This window comes from Myodes glareolus, chromosome 14 (assembly GCF_982192425.1).
Source record: "Myodes glareolus chromosome 14, mMyoGla1.1, whole genome shotgun sequence".
NCBI classification, from domain to species: Eukaryota; Metazoa; Chordata; class Mammalia; order Rodentia; family Cricetidae; genus Myodes; species Myodes glareolus.
The window spans coordinates 9,790,511-9,817,561 of record NC_142039.1 but is presented as its reverse complement, the minus strand read 5'-3'; the positions used below and the strand labels follow the sequence as shown (position 1 = coordinate 9,817,561).

Genomic DNA, 27,051 nt, shown 5'->3' with positions numbered 1-27,051 from the left:
AATCTGGGAGTAGACACCCAGAGCTGGCCAAGAGATCTGGTCTCCCATCCCTCCTTCCCTGCAACCCTTAAAACACGATGTGTGCCTCCCAGTTGCAAAACAGCCCTTGATAGTCAGTCCCAGTACTGCACAGCAAGAAGGCATACATGCAAAATGCAGCCAAAGCAAAGGCAGTCGGAATAAGCCTCTGGCTTCTCTTTGTGGCCTAACAGGAGAAGATAGATGATAATACAGGCTTTTATTCAGGAGAAATACAGAGTGGGGTCTCTAGTCTAGGAACTGCTGGCTGCTTAGAGGCTGGCTTAGTTGTAGGGCAGAAAAGGGAACATGGGAGGGGGCTGAGAAAATCTCCTTTGGGCCTGAGATTGGCCATTGCTAAGGGGGAGCTGAGGAAATAAGGTGAGTGTGGGAAAAACAAGGTCAGGTTGGGGATAAATGTCTCCTGTGGCTGGCTGCTACCAGGGTTGATAGGGCAGGAAGGGCAAGATCCTAGAAAAATAAGCTACTTCAGTTCTGGGGATCCATTTACTTGAGTTACTTAATTGTTTAGAGAAAATGGAGAAGCTCGACAAAATGTCTTGACCATGGCTAACAGTAGCCTATAGTAACATGCCTTCGTCACCAATCCCATAGGTCAAGTAGCCCAGTTCTAGATGACTCCTCTAACTATTGTGAAGATCATTTCTCAGGAACTGAGAGGTCATGCTAACCAATGGAAACCACTAACCTTCAACATGGTGGAAGTTGATACTGCAGTTTCCTAAAAACAAGGTTAGCGTATAGCCTTGGCATTTGATTACACCTGAGCAGGCCACCCCTCACTTCACTTTTCCTGACTGCCTACCTCACACCACTGTGCTCCTTGTCCTGTAAATATCCCTCGGCCCTGTTCTCAAGGGACAAAGATTGGCAACGGGCTCTCCTGTCTCCCTGAATGTTGGGTTAGCTTCTGAACAAACTTATTCTTGTAAAATAATCTGTTCAGGGGGAGGTATCCTGTGCCTGGGTCAATAACAAGTGAACACAGAACAAAAAGAAGATGGTGGACCGAAAAACAGTCCATTCTTTAAGCAGTTTTTCTGGGACCTCCTAATAGCATCACAGCCTCTTTCAGGGCCACACAACCATTAGGGAAGTCTGAAGGAGGCTGTCAGACAAAATGTAGAACTTCAACTGAATCCGACTTTCAGATCACCAACAAATGATATTTATTAGTAAGGATGTTGTAGGGGCTGCTTGTTTGTTCCTAGCTGCTCAGCCCCAAAATAATCACACAAAAACCTTATTATTTGTAATACTATTTGGCCAGTAGCTTAAGCATATTTCTGGCTAACTCATATCTTAAAATAACCCATCTCCATTAATCTGTGTATTGCCACGAGGCTGTGGCTTACTGGGTAAAGTTCCAGCGTCTATCTCTGGCAGGACTATATGGCTTCTCCTGAATCTACCTTCTTACTCTCAGCATTCAGTTTAGTTTTCCCTGCCTAGCTAAGTTCTGCCTTGCTATAGATCCAAAGCAATTTGTTTATTCAATCCCACATCACTTCCCCTTTTCTGTTTAAATAAAAAGGAAGGTTTTAACTTTAACATAGCTAGATTACATACAACAAAACAGGTATCAAGCAAGGATTATAGTTACAATATTTATATTTAGTTTATCTCATATCATAAGTAAGGAAAACTCTAACTATATATTCTTCAACTCCATAAAAGACTCAAGAAGGATATAATATTACCTAAGTAAACAGGAAGTACATTGTAAGCAACTTCCAAAACTCTGGAAATGATAGAGATATCTTGCTCCCTGAACAGTCACCTAAAGTTCTTCTGTACCATTGGGGCATCCATCTTCAGCCTACAGGCCCATAGTATCTGGTAGACTTTTCCACAAAGCAGGAAATTTCAAAGACAGTTCCATCTATATTGGCAGTTTGCCAGTCAAATTTTTCTGTACCCTGCAGAATGGCTAGCAGACTCTTTCATGAAGCAGGAACCCTGAAGGATTATCACACCTTTAGGCAAATTCAGCAGTCATTTCTCTGTGGGCTTTGCATGTCCAGTTCATACAGCATAGCATCTAGCAGTCCAGACAAGAGCAGTTTCTTGCCCAAATGGCTAACAAACTCTATACAGAGCCTCTTCAATGCCCATCTTCCTCTTGAAGCAATTGGTGCTGTCAGGAGCAGATGTGTCTCATTGTCATGAAAAGTCCTAAGTTCTTAAAGCATTTTAAATGCCATATTCTGTAGTCTTTGAAAGGTTTAAAGAATGCCTATCTATCTAAAATACATCTCTGCACATCTAGAAAACCTAACTAACATGACTACAAGCTTGACTATTACAGATAATTATCTACTAACCTATATTTCTGAATTATACATTACATTTTTTAATGAGCTGGACAAACACAATACCTTAATCAAGATCAAAAATACATATATACAATATAACAAAATTGACCTTAAATTTGTATCAATAAATCAAGATACATACTAATGCAAATATCTATAGCATATCTCCCTTTAAATGTAAAGAAACATTTACAAACAATATTTGGGAATATGGATGTTGTTCTCTCCAAACTGTTTCCTGCTTCTTGTTGGGCAAAGTAATTTTTGGGGTGTTTAAGGTGACCTTTTGAAGGGTCTTGGTCCATCGAATGACATTAGTCTAGAAGAATTCCACAGGTTCTCAATCTCTGTGGAAACAAAAGAACCTCTTTTCAAAAGCAGCATATCCTTAGACCCAAATTTTGAGGTCAAGATACCTTTAGAGTATATAGGTTAGCTTAGTTTAGCAGCCCATACAATGAAATGTCTCTCTGTGCTTAGCTCCTTCACCGTCAAAAAATTCAAAGAAAACACAATAATAAACATAATCCAGGCTCTCTATGTTTATTCCATCTTTACATGGCTAATTTGTTTTTACTCCTTTAATCTATGGCTGTCTGTACTCTGTCCCTTTAAAGACTTTACCTTTTTTTAAAAAACCATTTACTTTTTTTATAAGTGTCTGTATTCTTTTTCTTTTCTCTCCCAAGCCTATATACATTTATCCAACACTGTAACTTGTTTAGAGTTCTTTTATATCTGAATCTGCCCTATTGTGTATCTGTAATTATTTTCTCTCCAGGAGCATTTCTTATAATGTTAAGCGCTTCTAAGGCTGCTTTGCCTTTTGGCTCCGCCTAGTCCAACATGCCAGGGCGGAGCTCTATTTAGTGTGAGTCATGCCCATTTTCAGGCACACAGCACATCTGTGTTGCCATTAATCAAGTTGTAGCACTCTACTCACAAACCCCATTTAAATGCTTCGTAGCTAGACCTCCTGAAAGAGTCAGAGCCCTTTGTGCTGGCAGCACGGTCCAGGAAGCTGCTATTTCAAAATTGCATGGTTTTTTGGTTTTGTTTTTTGTTTGTTTGTTTGTTTTGTTTTGTTTTGTTTTGCTTTGCTTTGTTTTTGCTACCACTGAATCAGGAAGACCTCTCTTAAAGGAATGGCAACGTGCCACCAACAGAGCCTATCTTTAAAAAAAATGTGCCTAAATTTTGTTTTTTAGTGTCTAGAATTCCATTCCAAGTTTTCTCATGTTTTACGTGGATTTAGTCAGTTTCATGTTGGTACGCCAATTTGTAGTAGGGGTCTGCTTGTTTGTTTCCTGACCACCCAGACTCCCAAAATAACCACACAGAAACCATATTAATTATATCACTGCTTGGCCCATTATCTCTATCTTTTTATTGGCTGACTCTTATATGTTAATTTAACCCATTTATACTGTGTATCACCATGAGGCTGTGGCTTACCAGGTAAAGTTCCGGCATCTGTCTCTGGCAGGGCTACATGGCTTCTCTTGACTCCACCTTCTTTCTCCTGCTGTGGAACAATGATTTGTACCCTGTCAATTGTATTTTAATAAAATGTTGTTTGGCCAGTAGTCAGGCAGGAAGTATAGGTGGGACAATCAGACAGGAAGTATAGGCGGGTCAATGAGAACAGGAGAATTCTGGGAAAAAGGAAGTCCTAGTCTGCAGTTATAACCCAGCCACAGAACAAGCAAGATGTGACTGCCCCTCTGATAAAGGTACCAAGCCATGTGGCTAACATAGACAAGAATAATGGGCTAATATAAGTTATAAGAGTTAATAAGAAGCCTGAGCAAATGGGTCAATCAGTTTATAATTAATGTATAGACCTCTTTGTGATTTATTTCGGACTTAAAAACTGTGAGAACCAGGCAGGATGGAAACCTCAGACAACATTCTCCCAACGTTCAGTTTAGTTTTCCCTGCCTACCTAACTTCTGCCTTGCTATAGGTCCAAAGCAGTCTCTTTATTCATTAACCAATGGTATTCACAGCATACAGAGAGAAATCCCACATCATAAGGAAATCCAGGCTTTGCTGAAACTGGAAAGTACAGCCTGGAGGGAAATGTGATTTTTTTAAAATTTTATATTTATTTATGTGTATATGCATGTATGTGTGCTTGTGAATGTGGGTACCTATAGAGGCCAGGAGAGGGCATCAGATTCCCTGGAGCTGTTCACAGATGGTGGTGAACACCTAATGTGTGCTGGCAACCAAACTCTGGTCTTCTTTCTGCAAGAATAGCAAGCACTCTTAACCACTGAGCCACCTCAGTGGCTATATAGCCAACCAGAGACACATATTTTTAATGAATCCATTGCCTCTCAGAAAATGTCAACCTTCTGATGATGAGGAAGAAAAGAAAATGGACACTAAGTAGATGTAGGGAAATGTATGTCTCAGTGCCCCAGTATTTGTCAACGCACACAAACAGAAATCTGCTGAGTGTAGCTTCTGGAAAGTTGTCCATTTTCCTCCCATTACAAATGAGTAGGCTTGATTTTTCTCTAAACCATCATAGGTGTGTTATGGAGTTCCAGCAGTCACTTGCACACCATGAACAAGGCCTACCCATAAAGAGTGAAGAGCAGAAAGGTGTTATGAGCTTCTGCCTAAAGGGGAACTGTACTCCCATACCCTGCCCACCCCATGTTATTTTGTTTCATTTTTATGGAACAGGTTCTCACTATGTTAGCCAGAATGTCCTCAAACTCACAAGCTTTCTGCCTCAAATTTCTGAGTGATAGGATTACAGGCACACTCTATCACATATGCTTCCAGTCTGAGTTTGCTGTTGTTGTTTTGTTTTGTTTTGTTTTTAATTAAGCTATATATTTTTCTCTGTTCCCCTCCCTTTCTCGCCCCTCCCCTTCTACCCTATCCCATGGTCCCCATGATCCCAATTACTGAGGAGATCATGTCCTTTTCTACTTCCCATGTACATTAGATTCATGTATGTCTCTCTTAGGGTCCTCTTTATTGTTTAGGTTCTTTGGAAATGTGAATTGTGGGCTGGTTTGTTTTGTTTGTGTTTGGTTTTATGGGGTTTTTTATTTATGTCTAAAAGCCACTTATGAGTGAGTACATATGATATTTGTCTTTCTGGGTCTGGGTTACCTCACTCAATATAATGTCTTCTAGCTCCATCCATTTGCCCACAAATTTCAAGATGTCATTATTTTTTTCTGTTGTGTAGTACACCATTGTGTAAATGTACCACATTTTCCTTATCCATTTTTCAGTTGAGGGGCATTTAGGCTTTTTCCAGGTTCTGGCTATGACAAACAATGCTGTTATGAACATGGATGAGCACATGTCCTTGTGATAAAATTGAGTGTCCTTTGAGTATATAAACAAAAGTGGTGATGTTGGGCTTGAGGTAGGTTGTTTCCTAATTTTCTGAGAAATCACCATACTGCTATCCAAAGGGGCTGTACCAGTTTGCACTCCCACCAGCAATGCACAAGTGGTCCTTTTACCCCACAACCTTTCCAGCATAAGTTGTCATCAGTGTTTTTGATCTTGGCCATTCTTACAGGTGTAAGATGGAATCTCAGAATTGTTTTGATTTGCATTTCTCTGGTGGCTAAGGATGTTGAGAATTTCCTTTGGTGTCTTTTAACCATTTTAGATTCCTCTGCTGAGCGTTCTCTATTTATGCCTGTACTCCATTTTTTTTTATTTGATTACTTGTTTTTTTGATTATCAATTTCTTGAGTTCTTTGTATATTTTGAAGGTCAGCCCTCTGTCTGATGTGGGGTTTGTGAAAATCTTTTCCCATTTTGTCTTGTTGACCATGTCCTTTGCTTTACAGAAGCTTTTCAGTTTCAGGAGGTCCCACTTGTTAATTCTCTCAGTGTCTGTGCTGCTGGGGTTTTATTTAGGAAGTAGTCTCCTGTGCCAATGTGTACAAATTTACTTCCCACTTTCTCTTCTTTAAATTTCAGCATGGTTGGTTTTATGTTGAGGTCTTTGATCCAGTTGGACTTGAGTTTTGTACATGGCAATAGATATGGATCTATTTTCATTCTTCTACATATTGATATATAGTTATGCCAGCACCATTTGTTGAATATGCTTTCTTTTTTATTTTATATTTTTTGCTTCTTTGTCAAAAATCAGGTGTTTATAGGTGTGTGGGTTGATATCCAGGTCTTTGATTTGGTTCCATTGGTCCTCTTGTCTGTTTTTATGCCAATACCAGGCTGTTTTCAGTACTGTAGCTCTATAGTAGAGTTTGAAGCCAGGGATTGTGCTGCCTCCAGAAGTTCCTTATTGTACAGGATTGTTTTGGCTATCCTGGTTTTTTTTTTTTTTTTTTTTTTGCTTTTCCATATGAAGTTGAGTATTGTTCTTTCGAGGTCTGTGAAGAATTTTGCTGGGATTTTGATGGGCATTGCATTGAACCTGTAGATTGCTTTTGATAAGATTGCTATTTTTACTATGTTAATTCTACTTACCCAAGAGCATGGGAGATCTTTCCATTTCCTGGTGTCTTCTTCAATTTCTTTGTTCAAAGATTTAAAGTTTTTGTCATACAAGTCTTTCACTTGTTTGGTTAGAGTTACTTTGAGATATTTTATGCTATTTGTGGCTATTGTGAAGGGTGTTGCTTCTCTGATTTCTTTCTCAGCCTATTTGTCATCTGTGTACAGGAGGGCTACTGATTTTTTTTAAGTTAATCTTGTATCCTGCTACATTACTGAAGGTGTTTATGAACTGTAGAAGTTCCTTGGTAGAATTTTTGGGGTCACTTATGTAAACTATCTTATCATCAGCAAATAGTGAGAGTTTGACTTCTTTTCCAAAAAAGAAGTTTTTTTGTATCCCCTTGATCTCCTTTTGTTGTCTTATTGCTATAACCAGAACCTCAAGTACTATATTGAATGGATATGGAGAGAGTGGACAACCTTGTCTTGTTCCTGATTTCAGTGGAATCATTGGGAGTTTCTCTCCATTTAGCTTGATGTTGGCTATTTGTTTGCTGTAAATTGTCTTTATTATGTTTAGGTATGTTTTTTCAATCCCTGCTCTCTCCAAGACCTTTATGATGAAAGGATGTTATATTTTGTTGAAGGTTTTTTTCAGCAACTAATGAGATAATCGTGATCTTTTATTCAATTTGTTTATATGGTGGATTACAATGACAGATTTTTATATGCTGAACCATCCCTGCATCTCGAGCATGAAGCCAACTTGATCATGGTGGATAATTTTTCTTGGATTTGGTTTGCCAATATTTTATTGACTATTTTTGCATCAATGTTCATGAGTGAGATTGGTCCGTAATTCTCTTTCTTAGTAATGTCTTTGTGTGGTTTGGGTATCAGGGTAATTATAGCCTCATAAAAAGAGTTTGGCAATGTTCCTTCTGTTTCTATTGTGTGGAACAATTTGAGGAGTATTGGTATTGGTTCTTCTTTAAAAATCTTGTAGAATTCTGCACTGAAACCATCTGGTCTTAGGCCTTTTATTCTTGGGAGACTTTTGATGACTATTTCTATTTCTTTAGCAGTTATAGGTCTATTTAATTTGATTATCTGGACTTGGTTTAATTTTGGTAAGTTATATTTATCCAGAAAATTGTCCATTTCCTTTAGGTTTTCCAATTCTGTGCAGTACAGGTTTTTGAAATATGACCTATTAGTCATCTGTATTTCCTCCGTGCCTGTTGTTATGTCCCCCTTTTCATTTCTGATTTGGTTAATTTGAATATTCTCTCTCTGTCTTTGGTTAGTTTGGATAAAAGTTTGTCTATTTTGTTGATTTTTCTCGAAGAATCAACTCTTTGTCTCGTTGATTCTTTGTATTGTTTTCTTTCTTTCTATTTTATTGATTTTAGCTCTCAATTTGATTATTTCCTGCCATTTAGTCCTCCTGGGTGAGTTTACTTCTTTTTGTTCTAAAATTTTCAGGTTTTCTGTTAATTCACTAGTGTGGGATTTTTCCAGCTTCTTTGTGTAGGTGTTTAGTGCTATGAACTTTCCTCTTAACACTGCTTTCATTGCATCCCATAAATTAGGTAAGTTGTGTGATCATTTTCATTGAATTTTATGAAGTCTTCACTTTCTTCCTTTATTTCTTCCTTGATCCATTAATGATTCAGGTGAGCATTGTTGAATTTCCATGTATTTATGGACTTTCTGGAATTAGTGTTGTTGTTAAATTCTAATTTGAAGCCATGGTGATCTGATAAGATACATGGGTTATTCCAATTTTTTTCTTTGTTACCTAGTATGTGGTCATTTTTTGAGAAGGTTCCATGAGGTGCAGAGAAGGTATATTCTTTTATGTTTGGATGGAATGTACTATAGATGTCTGTTAAGTTCATTTGAATCATAACATATGTTTCCTCCCTTATTTCTCTGTTAATTTTCTGACAGGCCTGTCTAGTGGTGAGAGTGGAGTGTTGAAGTCTCCCACCATTAGTGTGTGGGGTTTAATGTATGATTTAAGTTTTAGTAGTGTTTCTTTTACATATGAGGGTGCCCTTATATTTGGGGCATAGATGTTCAGTACTGAATGAAATGTCCTTCTTTGTCTCTTTTGATTGATTTTTGTTTGAAGTCTATTTCATTAAATATTAGGATAGCTACACTAGGAATTTTTCATTTCCTCTTTAAGGGCCTCAAACATTCTCCTAAAGTTATCTTTTAGGTCATCTTCTACTGCTTCATTTATATTTGAGTGTTCAAGTCTTATTGTTGCAGGTCCACTAGTTTTTGTTGGTATTGTGTTGCTTTTTGTGGTGTTGAGTATGTTCTTACCTTGTCTACCCATCTTTTCCTCTGATTGTTGTAGTTGGGGCTGTGTCTCTTGTGATCAGTCTTTCAGGTGCCAGTGGATCCAAGGCTCAGATGGTTGTTCCTAGTGATACAATCAGGGCCACAGTTCCAGTCATCCTAGAGGCCACTCGGTGTTCCCAGAAGTCCCATGGAGATTGTTTGCTTGGGAAAGCTCCCACTGAGGTCACTGCCTTGGGCCTGCTCTCTTGGAGGTTGCTAATTCATCCCCAGTCCCACAGAAGTCTCTGGCTCGGGCCTGTTCCCTCTATGGGGGCTCCCTTGTACCTGCTCCTGTGGAGGTCCTAACCTTTGGCCTACTCCAGTGGAGGTCACTGCCTCAGGCCTGTTCCAGCAGGGGTCATTGGCTCAGGCCTGTTCACATAGATGTCCCTGGCTTGGGCCTGCTCCCACAGCAGTTGCTCTCTTCTCAGCCTGGGCTTCTTAAGCAAGTGATACACCACCTTCTCACTGAGATATTCTTCTGTGGCTTCTCTTTCTTCCTTCATCTTCTCCTTTGATTTGTAAGAACACAGACCAGCTAGTTATCGGGCTTTTCCTGTCCTCCAAGTTCATAGATGTGGAGCAAGAGGTTCCTATGCCTCTAAGTTCATAGATACGGAGCAAGAGGTTCCTATGCCTCTAAGTTCATAGATACGGAGCAAGAGGTTCCTATGCCTCTAAGTTCATAGATACGGAGCAAGAGGTTCCTATGCCTCTCTGTCACCATGACAGCCTGAAAATTAGATCAAACGAAAACCATAGAAAAAGCAGTCAATGGAAATTCTCCAGACAAAAGTAAAATCATGCACTCAGTTGACCACCTTCATGGGTTCCATATTTCCAGACAATAGCATCTTAAGGTCATATGAGGCAGACTCTGTAGCTCATGTAAGAAACAAGCTAATAAAATCAGATTCTTTTACATACTGCATACATATCTAATGGCTTTGACAACATTTCTCTCATTATACAAAAAGAGGGAGATAAAATTAGCATGAGGTCTCACAACATGGCAGGTGTTTTTTTTTTTAAATGGGAAAATAAATTCTTAAAAACAGAATTTCCAAGTGAAATCACATAAGCAAATGTATCTGTCAAGCTGCTTCTCTCTGTTGGTCTTTGTGTCTTGTAAAACCCATAAATAGATTAAAATTCGTGGTATTAATTATTCCCAAGAGTTCTGTCATCATGCGTTAAAAATGCTGCATTCTTAAGTTTCAGTAATTGGACTCCTGAGACACACAGAGAGGAAGAACACGCGTTAAGATGTCGCATTCAATTCTCGACATGCGGCTGTATTATTTTCCAACATCATAATGTTTATAAATGTACAAGCTATGTGTTAGTTACTATAAATCTTAAAAATCCGTAGCTTGACATTTATAGCTATTCTAGCCATCAGAGGTTAATTTTTAGCTGGTTGCACTCACTATTTCATACATGTCTCCTGAATCTTTAAAAACACAACAGAATATTATGACATTCACACACATATATGTATACACCACACACACACATACACACACACACACACATACACACAGAGCTGGTAATATCTACAGCCTGGTTCTTGACAGGAGCCATGTCAGGAACAAAGGCCACAAGGGAGAAGAGGCAGTAGACTGAGTCTCAGGTTGACATCCATACAAAGTGATCTGGCCATGCCAATCAGCGCCAAGTAAGGGAAGGGAAGGAATGGACTCAGATCCGTGCCACAAAAGGGAAGGGAGGTCCTGGAGAACAACCAGGGTGCTGTTTCTCTAGTAAACAACAAATGCTGGTGGGGGTGTCAGGCTGTCCTTATACACTGGAGGGATGTAAACTTGGGCTGTTGCCATGGAAATCACTATGAGGCTCCTCAAAAACTAAAAAGACGTCGACCACATGACCTAGCTGTGCCACCCCGGATATCTATCCAAAGCTATCTAAGTCAGCATGTCACAGATGCACTTGTGTATCTAAGTAATAGCAGAAATGACCACCATCCTTCCTAAGACTCACTGTGCTAGCAAGCACACCTCGGGGTTTAAAGCGATTGCTTCTCTTATTTTCTATGTACATATTATAACCTATGTGAATACTGTGTGCTGCACATATATTACCACATATACCGTATCATGCAATATTTATGAAATCTTAGAAATAAAACTATATATAATACATATAATAATAAGCACATTATATACGTCCCAGACATGAACACCTTATTTTATATTGACATAACATACCTATGCAGCAACTTGCACATGTTACGAGCCAGTTGAAATCACCGGGCGTGAGTGAGAAGGAAACACAGGACACAAGCAAACCCGTTTAGGAGTTTATGGGGGGGGGGGGTGTGGGCCTGGGGATCAGTGTGCAGAGAGAGAGAGAGAGAGAGAGAGAGAGAGAGAGAGCAAGAAATGGCACATCCAGCTTTTAAAAGCTGCCTAGCACATGTGCACAGGGGGTTGGCATGACTGTGTAAAACACTGATGACATAGATGGGCGACTCATGCATGCGCGCAAGGGTTTTAGCTGAGTCACAAGAGGAGGTAAGCATGCATTCGCGCACATGGGCCACATGGGACCCTTTGTTCCTGAGAGCCCGTCCGCACGTGCCTGCCTTTAGAACCTGGAAGTGCAGCCTTATCTGTGGCTGAATAATTACACCAGTAATGTGAAATTCTTCTTTAATCATTAAGAAAATGTACTGAAGAGGGTGAAGAGTTGGCTGCGCAGTTAAGAACATTTGTTGCTTTTACAGAGAACCCAGATTTGATTCCCAGCACTCACAATGAGGTCCACAACTGTCCGTAACTCCAGTGCCATGGGATCAGACCCCTTCTTCTGACCTCCACAGACACACACATGGTGCACACACATACAGGCAAGCAAAACACTCATACACATAAAATAATAAAATAAATAAGCCTTAAAAAGCTTTTAAAATAAAATACATTGAAACCTGAACTAAATATTTCCCAATTAGCACAGTCCTCAGCTCAGTGGTCCTTACATCACCCCAGTGCATTTAGGAGCTCCAAGAGAGTCCCTGCCCATCTCAGAGATCAGAAGAAAGAGGGAGAAGGGGGGAGGGAGGGAGGGCTCACTGTGGCTGAAGGGTGGAAGGACTAAACCACACACTCCCCTTTGTGATTTCCCAGGCAGTGCTGAAACCCTCTTCCAAAATAATCCAGGAAGCTTTGGGGAAAGGGCTGAGGCAGGGTCACTAGATTTGCTTTGCTTGATCACATATAACTCACATATAACTCGTCTCCACATCTGATTCCCAAGACAGCCCTTGAGCAGGTACGTTATGTCGGCCACGGGCGTCTCCTCTTTCTGTTCTTGCTGTTCTTTCCGGATCTCTTGTCGCTTCTCGTCACACCGAAGAGCTGGCTTGCCTACAGTTCTCACTCTTAGCTGCTGTGTCAATACTTCAAAACAGGCAGGCAGTTAACTCAATTCAGTCAAAAGTTGTCACAATGTTTAGAGTTGTGTTGACACAGCCCATGGCATTGGAGGAATGCAGCTCATTAAATTCTTAGTGGTTCTTTATGGAACGGAGCCGGGCACCGGAACACCTGCAAACACCACTGACCAGCATGACAAGAGGAAGGGAGAGGATTCACACCAGAATGGTGTACAGAATGCCAGGCACCATGCTAGAATTTGCCCACATTTTACTTCACAACATCTCATGCTGACCCTGGCCCTGCATCTCACATCACCTGAAGCTGGATTAAAAATGATAGTTTTCTATGGGGCTCCTGTTATTCTTTGCTATCACTTTAAGAACTAACCATGCCCACCTCAGCCACTTCGGCCCTCCCTCGCTGCCATCTTCTCTCTCTCTCATGTGTATGTGTATGTGTGTGGGTGGGTGCGTGCGCGCGCGTGTGTGTATGTGTGTGTGTGTGTCTTTGTTTTATGTTTGTCTATATCTCCCTTTTTTAAGTAATAAATGTCTAGCTTTATGTATAGCCTTATGTCCATTTACTCTTCCGTTCACCATATCCAGCTGCCTGACTCTGCCGCTCGCCCAGGGACCCTGTACTGCTCCGGCGGCAGCTTCTGCCTGGCTTGCAGGCCACCCAGGCCATCATATCATCATTATCTTTTAAAAGAACAAAATTGGTGCCACAGACTCGAGAGATTCACCTGCCAAATGCCAGAGTTCCACGGGACCCTGACCACCAACTTCTGGGACTGAATCGAAACCGAGGTCTCAACACTGACCCACCTGTTACAACCAACACCGTCTTCACTTGGTGAGTCGCTCCTCGTTCTGCTACAGACAGTTGCTTTCCTTTGCTGGAATCGTGTTTGGACGACCCGGGGGTTGGTACGCCTGTGTTAGCACTGCATCCCCGTGCTGTGCATTCGACATTCGTCTGGGGACCGGGTCCTCAGTTTCTTTATCTTTTTTCATTTTTACTTCTTTTCTTTACTTTTTCTCTCCTCTCGTCATACCGCCGCTTCGGAGCGGCCCCGGTCTCTGGTTTATCCAGCTAGGCCCATAGCTCCCCACCCGTGACTTGAGGACGCTCATTCACGTGGTCTTGGGCGCGTTCGTTGCGCGGGTTTTCACGATTCAGACTCTGGATAACAATCGTCCATGGCAGACAGTCGCGGGTTTTTCCATCCCAGCCGTGACCTGGTGCAGTTTTTTTTTTTCTCTCGGTTCCAGACTTTTGCTCCCCTCTGCGGCTTATGGTTTGGCATGGCAGCTCAACAACAAATTGTAACTTTTCCCTTGCAACACGTGGCCGCCGCCATGTTCATTGGGGTCAGGTGACTTTATCGTTAGATTCACTAAGAGCCAGATCACGCGACCAGGCCCTCCCACTGTTATGTATGTCCCGCTTTCCCCTCCCCCTCCTCAGTGTTCACTGAAATCTCTCCTTAGCTATAATTACAGGTGTTTTGCATAGTGACGTGCTTTCTGATAGGGCCCATCAGGAACATACACTTTGCCTAATTCCTGTTCTATATATGATTGTTCATTTCATCTCATTTCAGACTACAAAATCATAAACTGGTATGTACTTTTAATCTTAATGTTACAAACAGTTTTTTTTCTTTCTGTCTGTCTTTTTACAAATGTGGATCTTACCTATTACAGTCAAACTCAAACCCAATCTTCCAGATAGATTCTATACTGCAGCTACACCTAATAATCAGCCCTCAACTGCTCAGAGATCTGGGGAATGCGATATTTAAATGTTTAATTATTTAAAAAACTTTTCATAACCAAAAGAGACAGGTTGGCTCCTAGCAAGCACTCTGTTTCCTCCAAGAAGACAAAAGACAGACGGTCACGTCACTGACCAACGTCCATCTGCAGTTTGCTTCAACTGCCAAGTGCTGACCATTGGGCAAAAACTGCCTATCACCTAAACTAGAGACCTCCAAACGTGGACAGGATCACTGGAATCGACAGTCTAGCTGCGCAGGTAAGGTAGGCCTGTCTTCCTAAAGATTTCTTAGTCCACAGGGTCTTCAAAAGCCTGGCAGCTCTACATTAACCAACAAAGGTCAAATGCAACCTTCAGCAACCAGGGAGGACCAAAGAGTAGCTCTGGGTGCCAACCAAGTAAGTTCTCTGTCATTTTTTAATCAGTAACTCAAGTAAAATCTTATCCTTCTCAAAGATCTCTGACAGTCTGATAGCTGAGAGGTTTTGCCAGGTTGTCTCACCAAATAAAAATACTTTTCATTATAATTTCTGTTTTTACAGACCCAAGGAGTTCTTAATACAATATATATGTCTAAAACTTCTGTTTTTCTTATAAGTTCCAGGGAGCCGAATTAAAAAACCCACCATAAACAGGTCAGATACAAACCCCTCAATTCCCTGGTCCTAAAAAATTTTTCCTCAATTTAACTTTGTTCTCTGTTCTGCCAACACCCTAACCAGGTACAAGAGACACCAGACATTTCCATGCCACAGACACCTGTCCTGTCGGAAACAGAGACCAGCTATGCCAAGACGTGACCAGCACCCAGCTTCTCTCGGATCTTTCTCACCCCCACACCCCACCCAAAGACGACACCCACAAATCAGCAGGAAGCAGTCTTGAGAATTCGCCACCCCAATTCCTTCAACCTGTAATGTCTAACCTTCTACTTTTTATTATAAAAAGGATCCGGGAATGTTATTCTTTGCTATCACTTTAAGAACTAACCACGCCCACCTCAGCCACTTTGGCCCTCCCTCGCTGCCATCTTCTCTCTCGCGCGCACGCGTATGTGTGTGTGTGTGGGGGTGCGTGCGCATGCGTGTGTGTATGTGTGTGTGTGTGTGTCTTTGTTTTATGTTTGTCTATATCTCCCTTTTTTAAGTAATAAATGTCTAGCTTTATGTATAGCCTTATGTCCCTTTACTCTGCCATTCACCATATCCAGCCGCCTGACTCTGCCGCTCGCCCAGGGACCCTGTACTGCTCCGGCGGCAGCTTCTGCCTGGCTTGCAGGCCGCCCGGGCCATCATATCATCATTATCTTTTAAAAGAACAAAAGCTCCTGTTGTCTCACCAGTAACTCAAACAATGCTGAATAGGATAGGAGCTGCGTCCCTCTTACTAGCTTGATTTCCACAAACTCCATTTGCTTTTGTTGCAAACTGATTTGGCTCTCTGAACAGGATGTACAATATTTGGTCTCAATAGATCATTTTGCCCAGAGAAAGTGGACTTCAGGATGGGAGAGCAAAGTGGGTGCTGGGAATGCAGGTCAGTCAGAGCACTGCCTTGCATGTCAGAGGCTCTGGGTTCTATCCCCCCAGCAGCAAGGAGAATCTCTGGAGAAGCAAAAATTTTAAAATTAAAAAAAAAGAATAAAATAAATAAAATTTTAAAAAGAAAGGAAACGAAGCAAGCTGAGCATTGACTCCTGTTGAAGGAAAGGAGAGAGAGAAGAGTGGGAGGCAGGGCTACTAAGGACATTTTCAAAGCAGCACCAATCGCTGGGACGCCTATTGTTTGCGGTTACAGGACCCGGAAGAGCCATGCCTTTGCTAATGAGTAGCCAGAGAGTGTTAATGAGGCATTTGGCCAAGGTGCCTTAGGATTCTGCAAGGAGAATGTCCCCAGACACAGAACCAGGGCAGAAAAAGGCCTGGGGCAGCCTGGAACTCAGAGCTGCATGAGAAAGCCTGAGAAACGGAGCCACAACAGCCTCAGCTGTAACACAGATACAGATGGAGTTTTACATGGATTCTTCTATTTTTATTCTAAGCATCTGTCTTGAAACAAAAAAACTAGTAAATAGCCCTCCCCAGCGTGCACACAGAGGAGCTCCAGACAGGGATGCTGCTGCCCCACGTGAAGGGAAAGAGGAGTTAAGAGCCCTCCATAAAGGCTTTCAGAAACGCATCAAGCTGGTCAGGGAACTGACACAGACAGAATAGATTTTGCCCACAATTTAAATATTCAGCAGTTGAATGTCTGGCATAACAGTGATGTAGACATAGCCTGAGTTTTGCCCCTGTGCTTAGTTCCTTCCAACCACTTACTGGGTAATTTACCCAGGGTTATGCTCAAATCCGTGAAGTTCCCCAAAAGCCAACAAGGAGACCAAGTCCCATATGTAAAAGCAAAGATCCTTTATTTTATGCAAGTTTGCAAACTCAGTCTCTCCACATGTCCAACATATTGAAATAAACGGAGATCCCGGAGCTCAGTTAGAGTTGGGTTTTTATAGTAGTAAAGGTGGGGGTGAGGGGTTTCTGTGGTTCAGGACCCCTGAATGGCTGACATTTATCTAGCGGTGTCCTGGTGAGTGTGCTGGCAGGTGATCCTATCTACAGTGGTTGGAACCTTAGGCATTTCCTTTGGATGGTCTGTTCTTGGGTGGTGCTCAGATAATCTTAGTTTATGGTCCTTCCTGCAACCAGGTATTGCTTCAGGGTAAACTACTGAGACTTGGGCCTCCATTGGCTGAGTCATACACTGGCAGGTGATAATGGGTGGAAGCAAAGAACTTCCTTTTGGTGACCTGTTCATCTTTAGCTTATCATAGCTGGCTCTACAACAACAACTAACACCAAAAAAAGAAAAAACTGTCTAGGAAAAAAAACAAAAACAAAGCAAACCTAAAGTTGTATTTTATTGCTGGGCATCATGGGTACACCTGTAATCCCAAAATTCTGGAGGAAAAGGAAGCAGGAGATTGCAGAGTTCCAAACCAACATGGTTATATACAGGGAGTCTCAAGCCAGCCTAGATAACATCAAAAGACCTTGTCACAAGGAAAAAAAAATTACTTCTGTATCTTGCACATTTTTTTGGTATGTGTGTGTCATATGAATGTATATATACATGTGAGGGGTTGCAGAGGACAGAGAAGACATCAAATATCTTCCTCTGTGATTCCTGGGGAACCCCTGATAGCTATTCTTACTCTGGATAAGCCAGCAACAGTCTCCACAGTATGGCTTTGGACCACAGAAGGATGCTCCATTAAACATGCAACGTGACTTCTCCTTAATGATATTTCCAGGTACCTATGGCCATTCCCCAACCCCCCAACTCCACAGGATCTATGACTATGATGGCGGGGGGGGGAGGGAGGGGAGGAAGTGAAAGTATTCCTTCTTTATATACTTCCGCAGCCTTTGCTAAAACGGCTACCATAGAAACAATGCCCAGGGCAGGGGCTATGACACCAGGGACCCTGAGTCTCACTGATTTCCAGATAAATCCACCTCTGACTCCCCAGTGCAGTCATTGCTGCTGAGGACTTGGAGTAACCAGAGAACCTAAGGAATGAAGGTGTACTATCAAGTAGGGTGGTGTTTACAGAATTTGAAGGAGAGGTCCTGGAGACTGGAGTTGAGAAAATCAAATGGAACAGGGGCCCCAGGTGGCAAGGGACCAAGCCTAACACTCCCAATTACAGGCATAACTTTGCATAGAGCAGTTTCCGGCCAGGGTAACTATTTGGTAACCAGGAATGGGGAGGGGCAGTTCCTTGTTTATTTAAGTGAGGGAAACAGCTCTCCCAAATACTGCCGGCCAGGCTAGTGAGCTCTAAATACAAACTGCCTCCCTCCCAAAGACTTGAAAGCATTAAAGCCAACAGTGCCCAGCTAGTGGAGAAAATGCAGTTCTAGAGCGTCCCACATTGGGTTCAAAGTCGTGGTAGGTACAGGCCGAATGATGTCAGGTGAGGTAACAGAGGCTTGGAACCTCAATTCCCCACTTATAATTGGACTTAACATTTATTCCACAGACTGAATTTTATCCATTGGTTTTGCATCCTCTGACTTCATGATATAGGGCCTGGAGAGATAGCTAGTAGGTAGGCCATGGGCTGTAGGTAGGGCTCGTTCCCAGGAGAGCCAGGTTCCATTCCCAGCACAGCCATGGTTGCTCACAACTGTCTGTAACTCCAGTCCCAGGAGATCTGATACCCTCTCCTGACCTATGCAGGCACTAGGAATGCATGTGGTGCAGAGACATTTATCAGACAAAATACCCATAAAATAAACATTAAAAACACAGAGAAAATAAAAATAAATTTTAAGAAAAGAATAGAAGGTCTAGGATTTGGATAGAGCCCTGCAGCAGAGCCTTTGCTCAGCAAATGGAAAGCTGTGAGCGCCATCCCAGCTACAGAAGGGGGCGGGGGTGGGGGGAGCACAAGTCTACACAGTTATAGTCAACTGATGTTTGAAAAAGGTACCGAGAATTTATAACAAGCTCCTCAACAAATGGCATTAGGCAAGCTATTCACACATAGAGGAATACACAGCAAAGGAAACAACTGACGAAATGAAGAAACAAATATGGACGAAAAGTACTTACAAATCGTACATCTGATAAGCTGGGACCCAAATATTTAAGAAACACAATAGTAGGAAAATAAGCAGTCCGATTCTAAATTGGGTCAGGACCAGAAGAGGCAGCTCTTCAAATAATGCATGCAAACATCCCACAAATATTTAAATAATGTTCACAGGTCATAGGGAAATGCAAATTAAGGCAGCAGGGAGGGGACGCCTCCTACCTGCGAGACTGCCCATTCTCAGAAGACCACGGATGTGGAGGAAAGGGAACCAACCCTTGAGCACTGCCTGTCCAAATGCAAATTGCTGCAGCTGCTATGGAAAACAGCATGAAGTTTCCTCCAAAAACCAAAAATAGAACCACCTGACTGGCTGTAATGACACACACCTTTAACCCCAGCACCTGGGAAGCAAAGACGATGGATATTTGTAAGTCTGTGGCGAACCCACTGAGACAGTGTGCCTGATCTAATGGGAGCTCACCAAAGCCAGCTGGACCGGGTATGAATGAGCATGTGATCAAACCAGACTCTCTGAATGTGGCTGACAATGGGGGCTGACTGAGAAGCCAATGATAATGGCACTGGGATTTGTCTCTACTGCATGTACTGGCTTTTTGGGAGCCTAGTCTATTTGGATGCCTACCTTCCTAAGCCTTGATGGAGGGGGAAGGGCCTTGGACTTCCCACAGGGCAGGGTACACTGCCCTCTCTTAGGACTGGAGGAGGATGAGGAGGGTTAGTTGGGGAGCGGGAGGGAAATGGGAGTAGGGGAGGAAGTGGAAATTTTGAATGGTATTATTTGTAAAGCAATAAAAATTAAAAAAAAATAATAAGTCTGTGGCTAGCCTGGTCTATATAATAAGTTCCAGGCCTGCCAGATATATACAATGAGACCCTGGGGAGACAGAGAGAGAGAGAGAGAGAGAGAGAGAGAGAGAGAGAGAGAGAGAGAGAGAGAGAGAGAGAAATCCTATGATCCAGCAATCCCACTACTGTTAGTCTACACAAATAAAATCAATATAGTAGAGATATCTACACAGGATGATCTATTAAACACATGATGCCTAGGATTCATGGCAATGTTTTCTATCCTTGAAAATTGCTATAAGAATAGATCTTAAAAGTTCCCACCACATACAAAAAAACAATAATTGTGGGAGGTAACCAATATGCTAATTAGCCTGATTTAATCATTTCACTGTGTATACATATAAAGAAACATGGTGTTATCTACCACAAACATTTGCTTTGTTGGTTTGTTTGTGTTCCGAGTCAGGGTCTCCTGAAAGCCAGACAGGCCTTTAACTCTCTGCAGCCAAGGACGCCCTTAAACTCCTGGTCCTCTGGCCTTCACCTTCCAAGTGCTAGGATTACAAGTATGCACCACCACCTCCAGCTTAATATATGCAACTTTTGCGTGGAAATTACATTTCAACAAAGCTGAGGAAAATTTTAAAGATGAAACATAACTAAGAGGATGCTATAAGCATTTCCAAGGTTGCATTTGGCTTTGCTGGAAACACTGCACAGTATCCAAGTGTCATTACCAATCATCCAAATCATTTGGTTTGGTGGTGTTTTTGGTGTTTGATTGTTTGGTTAGTCGGTTTGAGTTTTAGCCTCAGAGCACCTCCAAAGAGTTCTGATAAAATGCCAGTGGGTTTCCCCTGGGTAAAGTAAGTCAACCCAATTACTCCAAGTTCCATACCATAATTAATTTTCAATTAAGATCATTTTTAGCCAGTGGTGGTGACACAGAGGCAGGTGGATCTCTGTGAGTTCGAGACCAGCCTGATCTACAGCGCCAGTTCTAGACAGCTAGGGCTACACAGGGAAACCCTGCCTTAGAGGAAAAGAAGATAATTTTTAAATTTTATCTATGGAGTTGTAAAACCAGCATGAACAAGTAACTTCTCTACAAACGTCTAAGAAAAGCACGTTGCCTTTGCCATCTCCCACCTGCGTTGCTCCTTCCGTCTTATGGACAGTTCTAGCGGTCTCTCTCAGGCTTTTAGTACATTTAGTTATTGATTTTCTATGTGTGGGGCGGAAACACAGGCCATGGCACACACATGGAGGAGCAAGGACAACTTTCAGAGGTCACTTCTCTCACCATGTGGCTTTCAGGGACCGAACTCAGATCCTCAGGCTTGGCAGCCAGAGCCTTTACCCACTGAGTCCTTTCGCTAGCCTGGTCTTGCCTCTCGTTGAGCTCACTCACTGGAGAGCAAGCAGAGTGGCTTCATTCCCAGTAGCTTCACCTTGATTCTGCATCCCCCACATGGGTCAGGGGTAGCTGTCCCCTGGGCTGGAGAGCAGACAGTTGCGGATAGGCCTTCGGACCCAGCTGCATCTGACACCAGCTGATCAGTTTGGCTGTATCACATACTCCTGGATGTTAAATGAGAAGCGTGTGCTTGTGTGAAGCTTGGTGCGTGTGGAAGTCTGACTGGCCCAAGAGCAAGTTCCTGTGGTGGCCTGTCATCATTGGAGACTCTGTGGAACAAGAGCCTTTGCTTTGACATTTTACCCACACTGCGCAGCTCTGTGTCTGGCTGGGGTTAGCCACACCAGGACTGCACTTGGCAGGCAATATTTCTCCAAACTGAATCAACTCTCCAATTCATGGCTCATCAGATAATTCCATCTCTTGGGTTAGAGAACCCCGCTGTGCTGTTTTTAGATGCAAAGATCCAATTTCATTTTTAAATGAGAATTTTGATAGCCCATAAAAATAATTCAAGTGTACCTAGGAAATGCTCCCCATCGTGCTCCCCACAGGAGGCAATTTAAGGATGCAGAAAGAGCATGAGTCCTGGAAGGGGAGAGGCCAGTGGTCAAATTCCACTCTGTCCTCACCTGACCTGCGGTGAGCATGGAAATCCTCCAGAGCCCAACCTCCATATCTCTAACAGGATTAGTACCATACCCACCCTAACATGTCCTAAAAATGAGCTGAGGGGCTGGAGAGACGGCTCAGTGGTTAAGAGCACTGACAGCTCTCCTAGAGGTGCTGAGTTCAATTCCCAGCACCCACAAGGTGACTCACAGCCACCTATGTGGGATTCATTGCCCTCTTCCAGCGTGCAGGTGTATGTGCAGACAAAACACTTATACCTAAAATACATAAACAAACCTTTAAGAAACATAAACTGAGGTTGCATGTTAAATCAGATTGATTAAAATGCAGTAATCACTTTTAAAAAGAAAGAAAGGTTACTTTCTTCCCTGTGTTGTGTGTTTGAATTTCAGACACAGTTTATTAAAATTTAAATTACTGTGATGACTGTAGTACTTCCAGGACTGAACATGTCAATGATCTCTCTCAGAGTTCCTTTTAGTCCATTAAAATTCTAAGTTAGAATCATTTGCAAATTAGAATGCAATATGTATCTAGTGTTCAGAAACAAAACATAACCTCCATTCAGGCTGGCTTCTTCTAGTTCAATTAAACTGAAATCTATGAAAATCTTGCTTTATGTTTTTCTGCCCCAAAGCAACAAGGTCCATCACTGCATCTGTAGGAGGTTACTCAGTCACTGATTCTTATTGGCTACAGAGAGGCAGTGATGAGCAAGAAAAATATGAGAGCTGCCTTTGTGGGGCTTCACTGCAAGTGGAGGAGTCAGGAATATGATTGAGTTAAGGAAAAATAAAGGATATGGAGATAGCGTGGTGGAAGGTGTGATCTGAGTGTGAGTAAGGATAGAGTGGTGGAAGGTGTGATCTGAGTGTGAGTAAGGATAGAGTGGTGGAAGGTGTGATCTGAGTGTGAGTGAGGATAACGTGATGGAAAGTGTGATCTGAGTATGAGTAAGGACAGAGTGGTAGAAGGTGTGATTGGAGTGTAAGTAAGTATGGAGTGGTGGAAGGTGTGATCGGAGTGTGAGTGAGGATACCGTGATGGAAGGTGTGATCTAAGTGTGAGTAAGGATAACGCGGTGGAAGGTGTGATTTGAGTGTGAGTAAATATGGAGTGGACAACACTTCTCAAACAACTGAGAAACAAGAATTAAGGACAAGGCTGATATTTTAAGTATGAACAATGATTGTGGCTAGAATCTGAAATGTCCTCCACTGGTTTGTATTCAGAGTGAAGAAGGGCCATGGGACCTTTAGAGGATGAGCCCTAGGCTGGTAGAAGTCGCTCACTAGGGGTGGACTTTTGGAGGTTAGAACCTGGTCTCTGGCTCTAGTGTCCTTCTCTGCTTCTTAATCCACCACAATGTGAAGGGTTTCTACCATGCACTCACCCTCCCAAGAACTCTGCCATGGTCTCTCTACTATGGTATGTTAAAGTCCCCTGAAACCATTTGGCAAGATATATGTCCCCCCTTTTAGACTATTTTGGTCAAGTGTTTTAATCATTGTGACATACAATAGTAAAGACAGAAAACTGATACCAGAGAAGTAAGAGCCATTGCTGTGATAACCCTGGCCATGCTATTCATCAGACTTCAAGGAATATACAAGGGTTTAGAAATGCGAGCTGGAGAGGCCCTGGAATGATGTGAGCAGAGAGTAATGGGCCATTCTGGTGGATGTGCAGAAGCCAGGATGCTAATGGAAATGAGAACAGTAGAGACTGGGTTCATGGTGTTCCAGATGGGAACAAGGAGTCTTGGGAACTGGACTCGTGACCATTCATATAATATTCTGACAAACTCAGCCTATATGTTGCCCATCTTGAAGTTTTAAATGAGGCTGAATTAAAAAATAATATCCTAATTTATTTAGCAGAAGAGTTTCAAGATAGTATAGCATTCAGACTACAGCATAGTTACTACTGACTGATTTAGCAGGATTTACAGGGAGAATCCAGACAAAAAAGCAAACCAGAAAGATTTTAAAATGTTTCATTTGACTTTAAAGGGGTATATTCATTTGACTATAAAGGAATATATTTAAAGTTGTGGGCAAAGCCAATTGGGAACAGGACATACACAGTTGTTAAAGGAAGGTTGTATAATTAGCATTGGATGAGAATAACTTGAGAGGAAGGCTCCACTCATCAAAGGTTCTGAGGCATGAAATTGAGACTCTTTTTGAAAGTAGGAAAAGTACTTTCTGGGCAAGAGCAAGGACCTGGTATACAGAACCCAAATTTAAAAAGAAAAGAGGAAAAGCTTGGACTTGGACATGGCAGCGCATACCTATAACCCCAGGCCTGGGGAGGCAGAAGCCAGCAGATCCCCAGATCCCACTAACCAACAAGACTAGATGGTGTAAGAGACCCTGTCTCAATCACTGAGAACCAGGTTCTGAGACTCTGCCTCAAACATTAAGTTAGAAAACAATAGAAGAAGATGCCTGACCCCAACCCTCGGGCTCCACATGTGTCCACATAAGTATATGGTTGCGCATACCCACCTGTACCCACATCCACAGCCAAAGCAGGATACTAGGTATCATGCTCTATTATGTTCTACCTCACTCGAGAGAGGGTCCCACTGAACTGGACACTCATGGTTTTGTCTAGGCTGGCTGGCACGACATCCATCTCAGCATCTACCTCTCAAGGCTGGGGTTATAGGACACACAGCCTACCTTAGGCGGGGGGGGGGGGGGGGGGGGGGGGGGGGGGCGGGGGTGTTGTTTCGTGGATGCTAGGGTTTCAAACTCAGTTCCCATGCTTGCACAACAAGCACCCTTACACATTGAACTAGTTCCCCAGCCCCATCCTGATACTTTTTCAGGTTTATTTACTTTTTGATATTGTCTTACTTACTGTTTTATTGCTGTGAAGAGGCACCATGACCAAGACAACTCTTATAAAAGAAAGCATTTAACTGGGAACTTGCTTACAGTTTAGAGGGTTAGTCCACAATCTTCATGGCAGGAGACAGATAGGCAGGACCCTGAAGAAGTAACTAAGAGCTTTACATCCTGATCTAAGACAGTGAGGAACCTACCTGGCTCTATTTAGAAGGCAGGAGCTATTACGTTGTGTCTTAGTTAGGGTTTCTATTGCTGTGAAGAGACACCATGATCATGGCAACTTGTATAAAGGAAAATATTTAATTGGGTCTTGCTTACAGTTTCAGAGGTTCAGTCCATTATCATCATGATGGGAAGTATGGCAACATGCAGTCAGACATGGTGCTGGAGAAGGAGCTGAGCATTTTACATCTTGATCCCAGGTAACAGGAAGTGAACTGTTACACTGGGCATGGCTTGAGGACATATGAAACCTCAAATCCCATGTCCACAGTGACACATTTCCTCCAACAGTCTCATATATCCTAATAGTGCCACTCCCTATGAGCTAAACATTCAAACATATGAGTCTATGGGGTCGTTCCTATTCAAACCACCACATTGTTAAAAATAATTTTCCATGTACTGTAAGAACTGAGTTTGTTTTTAAGTCTCTGTTTCCTGGAACCTGACCTACCCCAACCCATGATCTTGACTTGTTTTTGAGAACACCAAAACCCTCCCTGATCAGTGACCAAAAGGTGATGCTACAATTTTTTTTCCGTTGTTGTTTTGATTTGGGTTTTTGGGGTTTGGGCTTTTGGGTGATTTGTTTTTGTTTTTGTTTCTTGCTTATTTATTGGTTTTGTTTTGTTTTTTTTGAGATTTTTTTTCTGCATTTCCTACCTGCTTCTATCTGCTTCTATAAACTTAATTTGCAACTAGTTGTGATCTTACTCCTTAATAGGGCCCTAAGAAAAGAAACTTGGGGCTGTTCTCTCTCTCTCTAGTCTAATTTAGGAAGCAGTCCCTGGCCAGTTCTTGAGTAAAAATAAAAATTGTTTGCTTCAAATTTGGCTCAAAACTTGTGGTAGTGGTTGTTATGCCCAACGTCTGAACCTTGAAATTATCACCACAAGACCATATCCAAGGCAAAGCAGAGTCTTTATTGTGCGTTAACTCAGGAGCCTCCATCCGTCTGGAGCTGCAACAGCAGCAGTGATGGCAGCAACAGGAGGGTAGGAGAGACCCCAAGTGGTGCGGGGGGGGGGGGGGGTTAGGGAGGAGAAGGCTTGGGGAATTCCAAGTATATGGGCTCGTAATTGGCAGGCCCCTCTGAGCAGAGGTCCGGAAAAGGTCAAGGTATGCCTCTAGACTAGAGGTTACCACTCCCCCACTCAGGGATTGGTCAGTTTCCCTACTCAGGGATTGGTTGGTTTTGTATCAGGGGCAGAGATGGCTCTGATTTCAGGGCCAAACTGTTTCTTCCTCTGATCTTTGTTGGCTTTTAGGCTCCAATTTTAGGGTCAGGGTAAATTTCTTCAACAGGCTTCAATTCTAGGGACAAAGTGTGTTCTTTTGACTCTGGATTCAGACTCAGGGTGTTTTTCTCTGGCTCTGGGTTCAGGGATAAAGTGTTTCCTTCACTGACTCAGGTTCCAAATCCAGAGTGTGGTTTTTTTTTACTGGCTCTGGGCTCAGAGCTGGGGTGCTCATGGATTGTGCTAGGGCTATGGATCACAGATCTGCTGGGGTCTGGGTCTCTCTGTGGTCTTATTCTCGTCCAGTGGGATTAACAGCAACAAGGAGAGAGAGAGAGAGAAAGAGAGAGAGAGAGAGAGAGAGAGAGAGAGAGAGAGAGAGAGAGAGAGAGAGAGACTGGGTCTGCTATGGGCTTTTGAAACCTTAAAACCCTCCCCAGTGACATACCTCTTCTGACAAGGCCATACCTACTTATCCTTCCCAAACAGTTCCACTAACTGGGAACCAGGCATTCAAGTATATGAAACTATGGAGGCCATTCATTCAAACTACCCATGTGCATATATATCACATGCACACCTGTGACCCCAGAGATCAGAAAAAGATAGCAGATGCCCCTGAATTGGCGTTCCAGTGTTGACCTACCATATGGTTACTGAGAATCGATGCTCTGCAGGAACAAGTGCTCGTACCCACTCCAGTCCACCCATCCTGAATATTGATTTTTAAGGCATTTAGAATGTAAGGAAAATTTAAGAACCTATGTAGAACAGTCAGATTCTGTGCAGAAAACCCATGACCAGGCTATGCATGAAGCTTTGAGAGTAAAGTCTAAGTTTCAGTGGAGACCACAGGATGTTCTGGATTCTAGGAACATGAAGCATCAGCATCAGCATCTGCAAGGAAGAGAGGAGACACTAATATGAGCTATATGTGCTGT

General features: G+C 42.5%; 2 long non-coding RNA genes across 2 annotated transcripts; one reads left to right on the top strand and one right to left on the bottom strand.

The window, feature by feature from the left end:
- Positions 1 to 1,632: 1,632 nt before the first annotated feature.
- On the bottom strand, positions 1,633 to 12,766 carry LOC146891914 (uncharacterized). Its single transcript, XR_015005022.2, has 3 exons — positions 12,404 to 12,766; positions 3,810 to 3,879; positions 1,633 to 2,701 (listed from the first exon to the last, which is right to left on the bottom strand). It is a non-coding gene; the product is annotated as an uncharacterized LOC146891914 (long non-coding RNA).
- On the top strand, positions 12,730 to 15,510 carry LOC146891913 (uncharacterized). The gene is made up of 2 exons (XR_015734807.1): positions 12,730 to 13,411; positions 15,061 to 15,510. It is a non-coding gene; the product is annotated as an uncharacterized LOC146891913 (long non-coding RNA).
- Positions 15,511 to 27,051: the final 11,541 nt, after the last annotated feature.